The following is a 12,764-nucleotide window of genomic DNA, read 5'->3' as shown; positions in this document are numbered from 1 at the left end:
TTATCTAGTATAGAAGATATGTCTACTAAAAGAAATTTAGCCAAACCCACTTTATGTTTCCATTACATGTTCTTATCTTTTTATTATCCTTTAACTTTATGGATCTTAATGTACAGTTTTTCTCCTTTTAAATCCCTTTATATTTTGTTATAATGTGCTCTTCATCCTTTTTATTAGCCAGATTTTACATAGATATTTCTCTTTGTAACTACAAATAATATAGTCCTTATGCCTAAAAATAATGCCCTACTTTGTTGACATATTCTTAATAAAAATGATGCATTTGTTCTTTTTATTCAAAATTCTAAGTATATACAAGGGCATGACTTATCTTACCAGCATCTTACCAGCACCAATCCTTCACTCAGTCATTCAACAAACCTGCCTTGAGCATCACATCAAAGATGAGTCAGACATGGACCCTGCATGAGGTTGGAACTAGAAGTCAGGTCAGGATGATGACATATACTTCATACAGTGGTCACAACAGAGGGGCGGGAGAACTAGGGGTCAGGAGCAACAGTTAGTCTGAGAAGAGACCAGCACTGATTTAAGGGTTTTAAACTCACGTGGATGAATGTACATGGTATTTTCAGGGGTTGCAAACCTAAATGTCCATAAAAACCAGACAACAAATATAAATGAGTAAAGTGGATCAAATGTATTCATTAGGGAATGGTGGGGACTGTTACAACTGAGAGCACATTCTAAAGGCATTTGTATTCAGATGTTTGTTTAAAACATAGACTCAGGCTGTCTCTTTGTGGCTCTGGTAAGTCTAAGTACATGAAAGGCATAGTGTTTAGAGAAAGGCAATAAATGTGTTCAGTGGACCAAGTCAGACAGTTATGTAGAATATGTGGGCCAAAAGTGAGTACCTGGGGTTTCAGTCTACATTGAGAGAAATAGATGGGGGATAAAATTTGAACAACAACAACAAAAGTGACAAAATCATTTTGATCCATAAAATGGGGCGATAGTGTTCCCAGTGAAGTAGCAGTCAGTTGCTACAAGATCAGAGATTCTACTGGATTACTGTTAAGCAGACCAAGTGCATGCTTAGTGTATTAGCACCAGAAGGACAACATAAACAATCTGAAACAAACAAACAAATGAAAAAAACAAATCCAAACAACTTTGGTCTTCCTTTCATGAATTGTACAGTTTAGTGGATTTTTAAATTGTTACACAATTACAGATGGAAGAGGAACCATATTTTTTTCCCCAGGACTTCCTGGCCTCTATACACCTTAATCTGGTCTGAATGAGGCAATAAAATTTAAGATTCCAAGAATTGAGGAGTTAGGTGTTTGGCTGAAGACCAGACTCAGGGTGACTGGGCATGGGTGTTGGAAGCTAGGCTCAATAACAAATATGGCCATATTCTGTTTATATGAATATATAGCCACTGGACATTAAGACTTCTTCCTCCCCCAAATAATTCTGAATGCTTCTTTATAATTAATGTTTGATATTGGTTGTACTAGCTATTAAGAGAGATTCCCAAACTTACAGATTTGGGCTCTGTACTAATTTTTGCAGCTGACATGCATTCATTCTCCCTTGCAGGGATTTGTAGACATTGATTCTAATCGGTGCTTAAAGTTTACTTTAAAAAGAATTAGGTTGAGGGCGCCTGGGTGGCACAGTTGGTTGGGCGACTGCCTTCAGCTCAGGTCATGATCCTGGAGTCCCGGGATTGAGTCCCGCATCGGGCTCCCTGCTCGGTGGGGAGTCTGCTTCTCCCTCTGACCCTCCTTCCTCTCATGCTCTCTCTGTCTCATTCTTTCTCTCTCAAATAAATAAATAAAATCTTTAAAAAAAAAAAAAAGAATTAGGTTGAATGTTTTGAAAGTTATATGAGATAATTGAATAATGTAGATGTGTAAAATGACTTTTAAAAGTTTTCATACAGTTAATAACTTTGCAATTATTTCTCTGGGGTTTCCATTTTTAAATATTGATATTATGAAAAATAATGCAGTAACTCATAGAATTCTTACTGTATTTTTACATATTAGTGAAATAAAGATACTTTTTCTCTTACTGAATACCAGACTTTGATCATGTAGGGTTCATAGTAATATGCATAAAGTTATTAATACCTTCAAGTTATCTTTATATTATATATGAGAAATGTCTTTCACATGTAGCAGAAATCCTCATATATGTGCTTGGCACATTGTAGCATGGCTTACCATGAACTTTTGTATATCTTGAACCTTAACTTTAAAAGATGTGTGACTATTTCTTTCCTCGTTCCTATTTGGAAGCCATGTTTACAAAGAGTTCTTTAAATACCTGGTGTTTGGTTGCTTTACACAAATCAGCTAGGTTATAGGTGAATCATTGTATGTGAGACATAAATAAAATTTACAATGGAGTGAAAAAAGATAAACTGTCAGGTTAAATTCTCTTTGATCTTTTTTTGTTCTGTGTTCACTTATGATTAGAGAATCTCTAATTTGTCTCTTCAGCAGTACTAACCATCTTTATGTTCATTTGAAAATGTCCATGGTTTCCAGCATGTTTCAGTGAAGATTTTTATTTTATATGTGTTTTATGTAGCTATGAAAATCAGTAGATTGCAAGTTTCTTAAAATTGGGCAATTCACTTAAATAATTAGAAACAGTAAAAAAAAAATTCCATTATTTTTATCCTCCATGATTGAAGAAAATTCTGCTGAGAGATCCATGGTATCCAATGTTTACTATTTGCTGACTAATGCCAGAGTCCTCATCCAGTATCCAGTTTTTGGCTATATATATATATTTTTACAGTGTTCTTGATGATAGAATAAGCAATCTACCTTGTAAGTCACAACATTATGTAATGTCTTCCACCAAATATTCTTTTGGGTTAGAAACCTTAAATGAAAATCTTGATGCTTATAGAGGAGGTCATAGTTTGGAGCTGATTTTAAATTGGTTTCCAGCTTCTAGTTCAACTTATGAGAGATAATGTGGAAGGCAACATATAAGATAATGTTGAGGGCTACATGAAATGACTACAGCTTCTTTTCTAAAGTTACCTGATTACTGTTGGATAATTAGGTTGTCTGCGATAAAGATGATTAAAAAAATATAAATAGTCATGAAGATATCCCAAAGACCTAGTAGATGGAAAATAGCTATTGCAAAGAGTTTATACCAAACTTTGTATAATGAGGAAATTATATCATATATATACTTTTAATGTTGTATGCATTTAAAAAACTATGAAGTATAAGATAAAAATATTGATTAGTTTCCAATTATCTTTTGTCATTATGTAAATATTTTCTTAAAAGATAAAAGAGTGGGGCGTCTGGTTGTCCAGAAGAGCATCCTTCTCTTGATCTCAGAGTTGTGAGTTCGAGCCTCATGTTGGGTGTAGAGATGCTAAAAAAAAAAAAAAAACACCTTAAAAAAGAAGATGTAGAAAGTAGAATTATTATCATGGTAGGATCTTTGGATTTTTTAATGTTGAACTAGTCCTTATTACGTACTCACTAGAATGACTGTATGTCTGATAACATCAACATTGGAAGGAGATTTGACAGTTTCTTCTAAAACTAACCATCTACTAAATACATACTACTAATACTCTAAGACCAAGCAATTCCAATCCTAGGTTTTTACCTATGAGAAATGAAAGCATATGTCCACAAAAAGATTGTACAGGAATGTTCCTGGCAGGATCATTCATAATTGCCTCCAAATTGCAAATAATTTACATGCCCTTCCAGAGAAGAATGGATAAAGAAACTATGGTATATTCATTTAATGGGATACCTCTTATCAATTGAAAGTTACAATCAGGAAAAACTACTGAAATATGAAATAACATAGATGAATCTCAAACCTTTATGCTGTGTAAAAAAAAGCCTTATAGAAGAGTACATATTGTTTGATTCGATTTTTATGAGTGTTTAGAACAGTCAAAACTAAGCTATGGTAAAGTAAAAAATAACAAAACATCTACAACTCTCTTTGCCTTTGTAAGTGGGTATGAGCATTGACTGGAAGGGGGCATGAGGAAAATTGGTGGTGTGCTAGCAATAATTTTGATCTTGGTAACAGTTCAAAGTAGACAGGTATGTGCATTTGTCAAAACTGATTGCATTTAAGATTTATGCATTTCACAGTAGGTAAATCTTTCTTAAAAAAAAAAAAAAGAGGAACCATTACAAACATTGAACTCTAGTCAATGATGTATATGCTGAAGTGGTTAGGAATGAAATGTACTAATGTCTGCAGTTACTTTGAGATGCACCAAAGAATAAGATAAATTGATGGATAGAGACCTGGTTGGATAGAGAAATGGATGGATACATCTGAGATAAAGCAGATGTAAAAATGCTAATTATAAAATTTAGGTGGTGGATAATGGGTTTTCACTGAACAATTCTTTCAACTTTTTGGTATGTTTGAAAATTTCCATAGTAAAATGGTTGGGAGGAAGATGATTGTTTATTCTATTTTTTTTTTTTAAAGATTTTTATTTATTTATTTGACAGAGACACAGCGAGAGAGGGAACACAAGCAGGGGGAGTGGTAGAGGGAGAAGCAGGCTCCCCACTGAGCAGGGAGCCCAATGCGGGGCTCGATCCCAGGACCCTGGGATCATGACCTGAGCCGAAGGCAGACACTTAACGACTGAGCTACCCAGGCGCCCCTGATTGTTTATTCTAAAAAAGACATACCTTTTTGGAATTTATTCTAATTCAGGCTGAAGATATAGTTACATTGTGTAAGTTTTTCCTTTTTCATCCTTTTCACAAATTAAAATTTTGTCTAATCCAGTAACGTCATCTTAATTGCATTTAGCTCGTTAACCTTTACAAATCATATTCCTTGGTTGCCACATGTATAATTCAGTGATTAATTTAATAACATTTATTGGGTACTGTATTTATTTCCTGTTTATAGTATAACAAATTACCACAAATTTGATAGCTTAAAAACAGCGATGCCAGAATACGGGCCTCATAGTCCAGCTTTCCCTCTCACCCACAGAAAGGCCTGGGCTGAGTCATCTCCTGGCCTCAGCTGCAAGTATGAACGAAGATAGGTGTTGACATCCCAGGGCTCTCTACTTCCCCTTCACCGCATCCTTCCAGCTAAAAGGTGCCCCTTATGCAGAATGGCTTCAACAAGAAAAACCAGCCATCCCACGTGAAATATTTTTGGTGATTTCAGTGATATTTCCTTAGAAAATGCAAAAATGGAAGAAATCAGAAACTTGAAATTCAGTAGAAGTCTTACCAAAATAGCACCCAGTCATAGCAGATTTCTAAAAAGAAACCAAACTATGGGTGTAAAACACTCCGGAAAGAGAAGGCTGATGTGGGGAGTGGGCTCAGGCTCTTCTCCTGTAGATGTCCGACCACCCCCTTGGAAACTAGGACCAATGCAACACCCATGAAGTGGCTTCCTCCAACTCGGAATCTGACCGGAGGACCTGTGAGGACAGTCTTCCAGGGACAGCTGAGATAAAACGTCCCAGAGACAAGCCCTGGAACCCCCTTTCGTGGAGAATGGGAGGGGCAGTAAGTTTCTAAAGAACAGAGCCATCCTTGGAAAGTATATCTCCTGAAGCACATTTTGGGAAAGAGGAATTTCAAACACCCAAAGAGAAAGAGCCTACTAGAAAATTGGATTCTCCAGTCATGAGGAGGAAATGAAAGAGTTGCTGGGAAGCTTGATGGAATCATGTAGAGAATAAGAAGCAGGCGAATCAGGGTTTCCTGAGCACCAGTCAGTGAGAGAGAACAGAGAAAACTGTGCTGGTAGGATCGGATCCCAACCTAACCGAGAGCCGCCCCACTCCCCCCACCCCGCCCGGCCCCAAAGCCGTTCTGCACAGGGCATCGGCCCGCCTCACAGTTGGCAGGTGGCACTGGGGCGGCTGCCGCTGAGAGCTCGCTCTACACACACTCGCTCTTTGGGGGGTACAGCCTCCTGCAGGTGTCGCTTCCTCACCTTGCCCAAAGTCTGGACCCTGGACACTGGGGCTCGGCAAGCCCTTGCCCGCCTGCAGAGGAGAGAATGAGGTGGGGTCTCCAGGTGAGGTGCTCTCAGAAGCCGCCTGTGACAGGCCAAACACTCACTGCGGCCGAGCGCCAGGCTGTCGCCGGGCAGGGAGGGTGACACCAGCTTTAGGGTCACAGGGTATTGCCACGCAGACTACAGGGCAGGCTACGCTGCTCCCTCAGCTTTCTGACCTGTTCTGGTTGAGGGGCAAGTCAGATTTTTGCTCTGTCTTTAAAGTCTTCATTGGGTAACCCTGAACAATTACAGAGCAGTAACACCAAAACTAAATTCTTCTGCAGCCACCTACACCAGAAAGGCACTCCTTCTACTTTTTATAAAAGAGAAATTTGTCTCCTTTCCTTTTTAAATTCACAAAAGGAAATCTCTCAAACCAGGCACAAAAACCAGACAACAAAACCCTCAAATATTTATTCTCTCACAGTTGTGGAGGCCAAATATCCAAAACCAGTTTCACTGGGTCAAAATCAAGGTTTCAGCCCCCCTCTGAGGGCTCTAGAGAAGAATCTGCTATTCCTCTTTTCAGCTGCTGGTGGCTACCAGCATTCCTTGGCTTGTGGCCAAATCACTTCTATCTCTGCCTCCAGTAATTTTGCCTTCTCTCCTGTGTCAAATCTCCACCTGCCCCTCTCTCATAAGTACACTAGGTATTGTTTTAAGAACCTACTCAGATAAACCAGGATAATCTCCCCATCCCAAAACCCTTAATTTAATCACATCTGCAAAGAACCTTTTTCCATATAAGGTAACATTTACAGGTTCCGTGGATTAGGAGTTGTTATCTTTGGGGGCCGTTCTTCAGCCTGCTACAGGCATTTTTTTTTATGTGCCAAGTTCTGTGCTAAGGCCTAAATAATATTAATTAACATTTAATTGCTTACTGTGTCCCTGGTGCTGTCCTATGTGCTTTACTTTCCTTTTACTAAGGAAAAAAATGATTTAACATGAACTTATTGAACCATACATTTCTTTCTTGTATATGCCAACTATTAAAGCCCCAAAGTGCTAGTTTTCTGAAAAATGTATGTTAGGAAATTATATTCTGTTCTAAATAACCCTGTTTTATTTGTGTGGAGGATGTTAAAGTTGACAAGATTGTGAATTCCTCTTGGGAAGAGACTTAGCTTATCCATCTTTGTATCCATATAGTTAGTATCCATAGTAAGGGTTAGTAAATGTTTGTTGAATAACTAAAAGAGCCTTTGCAAACATTATGAAATGTAACCTGTATAAAATCCTTGGAGGTAGATATTGTAATTTCCATTTTACAGAGAAGATTTAGAAAAGTTGAATTACATTCCCAACACCAGGACTGTGTATACACACGTACATACACGCTCACACAACTTTGACAGTCTGAGCATCTGAAACATATTTCCATTATTCGTAACTGATTGATTTTGTGCATGAAACATTAAAATTTAGCAAAATTCTGATGTAGCTAAATCTGTTTTATTATTATACTATGTTATTAATCATGTGCAATATAGTTTTAATTTTCAAATTTTTTGAATGGCCAGTTTCTCGTGGATTAAGTCCATTGTGTTAAGAAATGAAAGGAAATTTTCTAAATGATGCAGAATATTTTGATACTTTTCTTGAAAATTTAGCCTTTCCCCAGAACTGCCTCAAGCATTTCTAGTCTTTTTTTATTTAAATTCAATTAATTAACATATAGTATATTAGTTTCAGAGGTAGAGTTCAGCATATCTAGTCTTTTTCGTAGCTTCTTTTGAACATCTGATTTTTTTTAAGTCATTGATATTATGAATCTAAGAAATAATCGTACTTGCCTCTTTACTTTGTTTCCTTGAAAGCTGTTCCAAAATCTTAACCCACTTGTAGAGGCTTTTCAGGACTGAATCATATGAATCCCTTTAGGATGAGTATACCCCTAACTCACTTACTATCCATATTTCTTACCTTTCTTGCCTTAAATATTTCTTTTATAATTTTGTATGCATTTCTAGTGGAATAAGGCCGGATATAAGTAAACAGATAAAATAAATTCAGGTCCCTTACTAATGATGAAATATATGAATATGTTATATATTATTACATATATGTTATATGTAACAAGAATTATTGTATATGTCTGCTATATATAACAAGAATTATTGCATATATGTTATATATTTGTATTGTTATGCATTGTGTATATTGTTTTCTTCTTTTTCCTCTTTACGATATTCTTTCCGCAACCTTAAGTCAAGCCACTAATTCAACTAGTACATCCCTGAGTTTATATCACATTTGCTGACTTGCTTATACTATTGCCCTTTGTATTTGCTTTCACCTTTTTAAAAGTATGATGTGGCATTAAGTTGCCATTATTTTCCCCCAAACCCCCAATTTTGCCAAATGGCCTAAGTGTGTTGTGTGTCTGATGACTATGTATTGACCTTTCAGTAAACGATCACAAAAAGGAATTTGTGCTCTAATTTTATTTTACTTTTTAATAAAATTCTGTCATTACTAGGGCAGAACTCATTATACTCTCAGGACCCATGGAAGCACAAAACTGAGCAATTGATTCCGAGCACATTTACCTGACAGCCTTTTTCAAACCCCTGGCATTGCTCTTGCCTCTTTATTCCACTAATGACTTTTAAAAACAATAAACTCTCTCGTCAATTCTCAATCTTGCTTTTTTCTCAGAATAGCAGAATGTATTCCTTTATTGGGTACTTGAGAGAAGTGTGTGTGTGTGTGTGTGTGTGTGTGTGTGTGTAGAGCAGGAATCTTAATATTGTTACTCCATTTTGCTACATGGTTTGTTGCTTATGCAGACAGAACTGAAACTATAATCAACAGTAGAGCATTGAGAAATATGCCAGAGATGTGGTGTTCATTTTGATTTGTCATTTAAAATAACATAAAGCTGAGTACTGGGTTTGGGAGTGTTGCTTGTTCTTGCTGGCTGTCAGACATGATGTTGCCTGCAAAGGTACCCACTGTCTGAAACAAATGGTGAAATGACCTTCTTCCTTCTTCATGCTTTTGCAACTTTCTGCAAGGGGAAATTGGGTAATGCTTCCCTCCATGGTTTCGATCAGTCTTACACACTGGTTTCATTAGCTTTCCACCACTCTCCCCAGAAACAGAGATGTGGTTTTTCCCTTCATAGAGAATAGACTGATGATTTGTCCAAGCAAAGCAACCCGGATTTTAGTGATTATGATATTTCAGGGGCTAGGCTGCTAAAATTCTTTTACTAAGTGCATTTATAACAGTTATATGTTTGTTGATTTAATGACAGTATTGGTAATGGAAAACGTATTTGTTAAGAATTATATTCATAAATGTATATACGTATATGCACACATACATACACACATACATACCACATACCCTTTTGAAATAAAAATTAAATGGTTGATGAACAAGTCTTTTCATTGATGGATAGAGTTAAGAGGGAATCCTCTAGATAGGTATTTTATAGGCAAGTGGACTTTATATTAGGAATTATTGAATTGGCCTGGTAGCCAGAAAAACTAAGTAAGGTTCAGTAGCCTTGCCCTGGAATTTCTAAATTTCATTATATTGTATTTACTTAAATGTTATTTAAGAAGAAAATTTGGAGGACTTTGTTTCTATATTCTTCAGATAGATAAAAATTAACTGAAACCAGCCATCATCCTTCTGTTGGGATTTACAAAATGTAAACTGCGTATTTTTCACAAGAGAAGTCTTGGTTGATGACCCTTATTGTCATTTGTAGAAATATGTGGACTGTTTTTTTCTTTTTTTGAAAAAGAAGTGAATTCGTTCTTTTTTTTTAAGTAAAGAAGTTATCTCTCTGTGTGAATTCAGTGTGCTAACACAACTAAACGTGACCTGCTTCCTCTCTTTCCTGTAAGAGCAAAGATTATTTTACCTCTGACATGAACATTAATTATGTAATGATATGGGAAAAAATAAGAATAAAGCAGTGGCAGTTTCAGAGCTTTGGAAGTAGGTTTTATGAATTCAGCATTGATGATACTTAGGCCTCAGAGGGTTCAGAGTTCAATCTAGCTAAATATTAGTGAAGTCAAATTTATGTAATGTGCCTGCCTCCATCAAGCCCATGTGATCTTTTTGCTTCTTCGTGAATAAATTATGTGGGTTACTTTGTTACCACTGCCTGCCCTTTTCCAGCTCCCCAGTCCAGAACTCCTTCCTCATCCCTTCTTTTTTAGAAACTAACAAGAAGCCTTCACTATGCTTTTCTCCCAATTGCAGAAATCGTTTTATGTAATCACTACTGAAAATCACCTGTAAAAATTCTTCTTCTGGTTTGTGATCAGGACAGAAATTTTCTAAGCTTAAAAATTAATGACAAAGTACAGGCTTCCTGAGTATGAATGCTTGAAGCATATAGAAAACATTTGGAATGGAGAATGTTGACCTCCTTTCCTTGTGTCTTATTATTGCTATCTAATTATAAGCTTTCAAAGATATCGAATTAGGTGCTTTCTTCATTGCATTTTAAAATAAGTAATCTATTTCTTTTCTTATCACTAAAACCATTTCTCAAACAAAATTTTGAATGGTGCATTTGGATATTTGGAATCATTGTTGGCCAAAGTGAAACCATTCTTCTGACTTTTATAAATTGTCTTTACCTTCTGTGTTTTATAGTCTTCTGAGGATTTGGCTTATCCAAAAAGAGATTGTGTGCCTTCCCAAGTAAGAAGAAAACCTTTTGTCAGCATCTTGTCTGAGTTAACTCCTTGGCTACGCAGGTCATGGGAGGTCTATGTTGAACATCAGTCTTTGGCTCTATCACAAAACTGGTATTGAAACATAGACCAGCTCCCAGAGTACAGAGGTTAAAGAGGCAATTAGTCACTACAAAGCCGACTTGTGGCGTCTTCTGGTAAAGAAGTGCTTAACTCTTTCCTGAATGATGCCTGAAACCTCATCTTCTGGGTGCTTTTATATTCCACTAATATAATTTAGTTTTAAGTCTTAGCCATTTTAAATCAAAGGTGAGTGTAAAGTATATGATGTCTCTTGAATTGAGACTTATCAGTACTTAGAGCAATTAGGGTAAATGGGATAGAGATGGGCAGGGAGATTATTATCAGTTATATGTTTAATAGTCCACCTAAATTTCATTTTAGTTGTTTGGAAGCCTAACAATCTCTTTGAAATATTTCTAGCTTTACCGTTAAAGTTGTTATTTATTGTTGGTGGTGGTGGTAGGGCTTGGTTTAGAGCTTGCCAGAATATTGCCTCACTTTTTTGCAGAAAAGGAGTGGCCTCTGATGAATTATAATTCACTAAACTGGACCATAGTTTTATATGTTTTTATATTCCTGAGTTTTTTTTAAGGGCCTGGGCTTTTGCTTCCACACAATAAATTTTTGTAACATGTAGTAATAAAACCTTCTCTTCTGTCCTCTATCTTAAAATATGCCAGAAAACCATAAAGATAGCACCAGTCTTAACTGTATCAAAATTGTGCAGTGCCTGGATTCCCCCAGGGTTATTGGTCATAAATCGATGGAACCCCAAAAAGCTGAAAGGAAGGAGGAGGATTCTTAACTTTTCCTATATCAAAGTAACTGCATTTTTCCCCATTGAAGAACGAATAAACTGCTGAAATAGGAAGTCTTGCCTTTATATTTCCCTCCCCTTTTCTCTTCTAGCATTTCCTTTAGTCCTGAAAATATACCTATTTTCAGTGATACGATTTTTCTGCTCCTAGGTAGGAATATTATTATCAACAATAACAAAATAAATAGTACCTGATCTATCAAGGTTATAAGCATTAAATCCATCATTTTATAATAATGTGGCTTTCTGATTATATCTTTTAATATTTCTAACACATAGTTCTCACTCAATAAAACATGGTTGAATTAAATAAATAAATAATACCTTATAATCTTTTTTCTGTCTCTTGCATATTTTAAGGAATACTTAGAAGTGAGCTCAAGTTGTTATGTTAATGATTTAGTGTAGTTGTGGTAAAAGGATGGAACAATGGCTAAAATTAAGACTTTTTGATAAATATATCTGAAATATTAAAGCCAAAGCCAAGTTTATCACAAATTTGTTAGTTTAATCTCCCTCCCCCACCCACTTTGGAAGAGCCTTTAACCATCTTGTTCCTCAGTAGCTTAAAGAAGATGTGCGTTTTTAAAATACTGCAGGCTTCATTCTATCTGAAAAACATTTTTAAAGTACTATAAGAAATAAATTAAACCTTGTTTTACTATATAAATGAAGAAACAAAATATTTCTGTAAGAGCTAGGTAGTAATGGTCTTTCCTAAGTATATTAGAAAATATTATTGTTGTTGTATAACTCCTTTTTTCAGTGCTGACTCCTACTTACTCACCAGTTGGGAAACCTACCTGATGTTAGAGACACAGAGGGAAAGAGTGGTCCAGAATGAATCAGCAATGACAACATCTGCTCGCCTTCCTTAAAGGTGTAACACCTCTGTGGGCAAAGGTGCAAACCCATAGAACTTAAGTTTCATTTCCATTTATTTCCATTTATAGGCTACTTATGGTTTATTTGTAGGCCTTTCCAGTGGACAGAGCTGGAAAATGGCTTATTTGTATTCATATAGAGTCATACATTCACATGCATTCACAAACACTGCCAATTCCAGAGTCTTAGACTGTCATGATGTTCCTCTCTGGGTCTTCTCTATTTTTTTTCTCTATCCATTAAAAAGTACAGGGCGAGAGGCAGAGTATAAAACTAAGGGAATAAAATACTAATTTTTCAAA

The 12,764-nt window shown here is 36.1% G+C and overlaps 1 protein-coding gene and 1 long non-coding RNA gene across 5 annotated transcripts in view; both read left to right on the top strand.

The window, feature by feature from the left end:
- LOC118017068 overlaps nucleotides 1–12,755 on the top strand; it is a 60,413-nt gene extending 47,658 nt beyond the window's left edge. The window contains exon 2 of the long non-coding RNA XR_004681049.1: nucleotides 12,344–12,755. This is a non-coding gene — a long non-coding RNA (uncharacterized LOC118017068). The remainder of the gene's footprint in view (nucleotides 1–12,343) is intronic.
- The window catches only part of FBXL17 (F-box and leucine rich repeat protein 17), a 514,999-nt gene that overhangs the window by 335,386 nt on the left and 166,849 nt on the right, over nucleotides 1–12,764 (top strand). The gene's annotated exons all lie outside the window — the stretch shown is intronic.

Source organism: Mirounga leonina, unplaced genomic scaffold (genome assembly GCF_011800145.1).
Source record: "Mirounga leonina isolate KUSES-001 unplaced genomic scaffold, KU_Mleo_1.0 Mir_168, whole genome shotgun sequence".
Classification (NCBI taxonomy): Eukaryota; Metazoa; Chordata; class Mammalia; order Carnivora; family Phocidae; genus Mirounga; species Mirounga leonina.
Note: the sequence above shows the minus strand (reverse complement) of the source record. Positions and strands in the feature narration are given on the sequence as shown.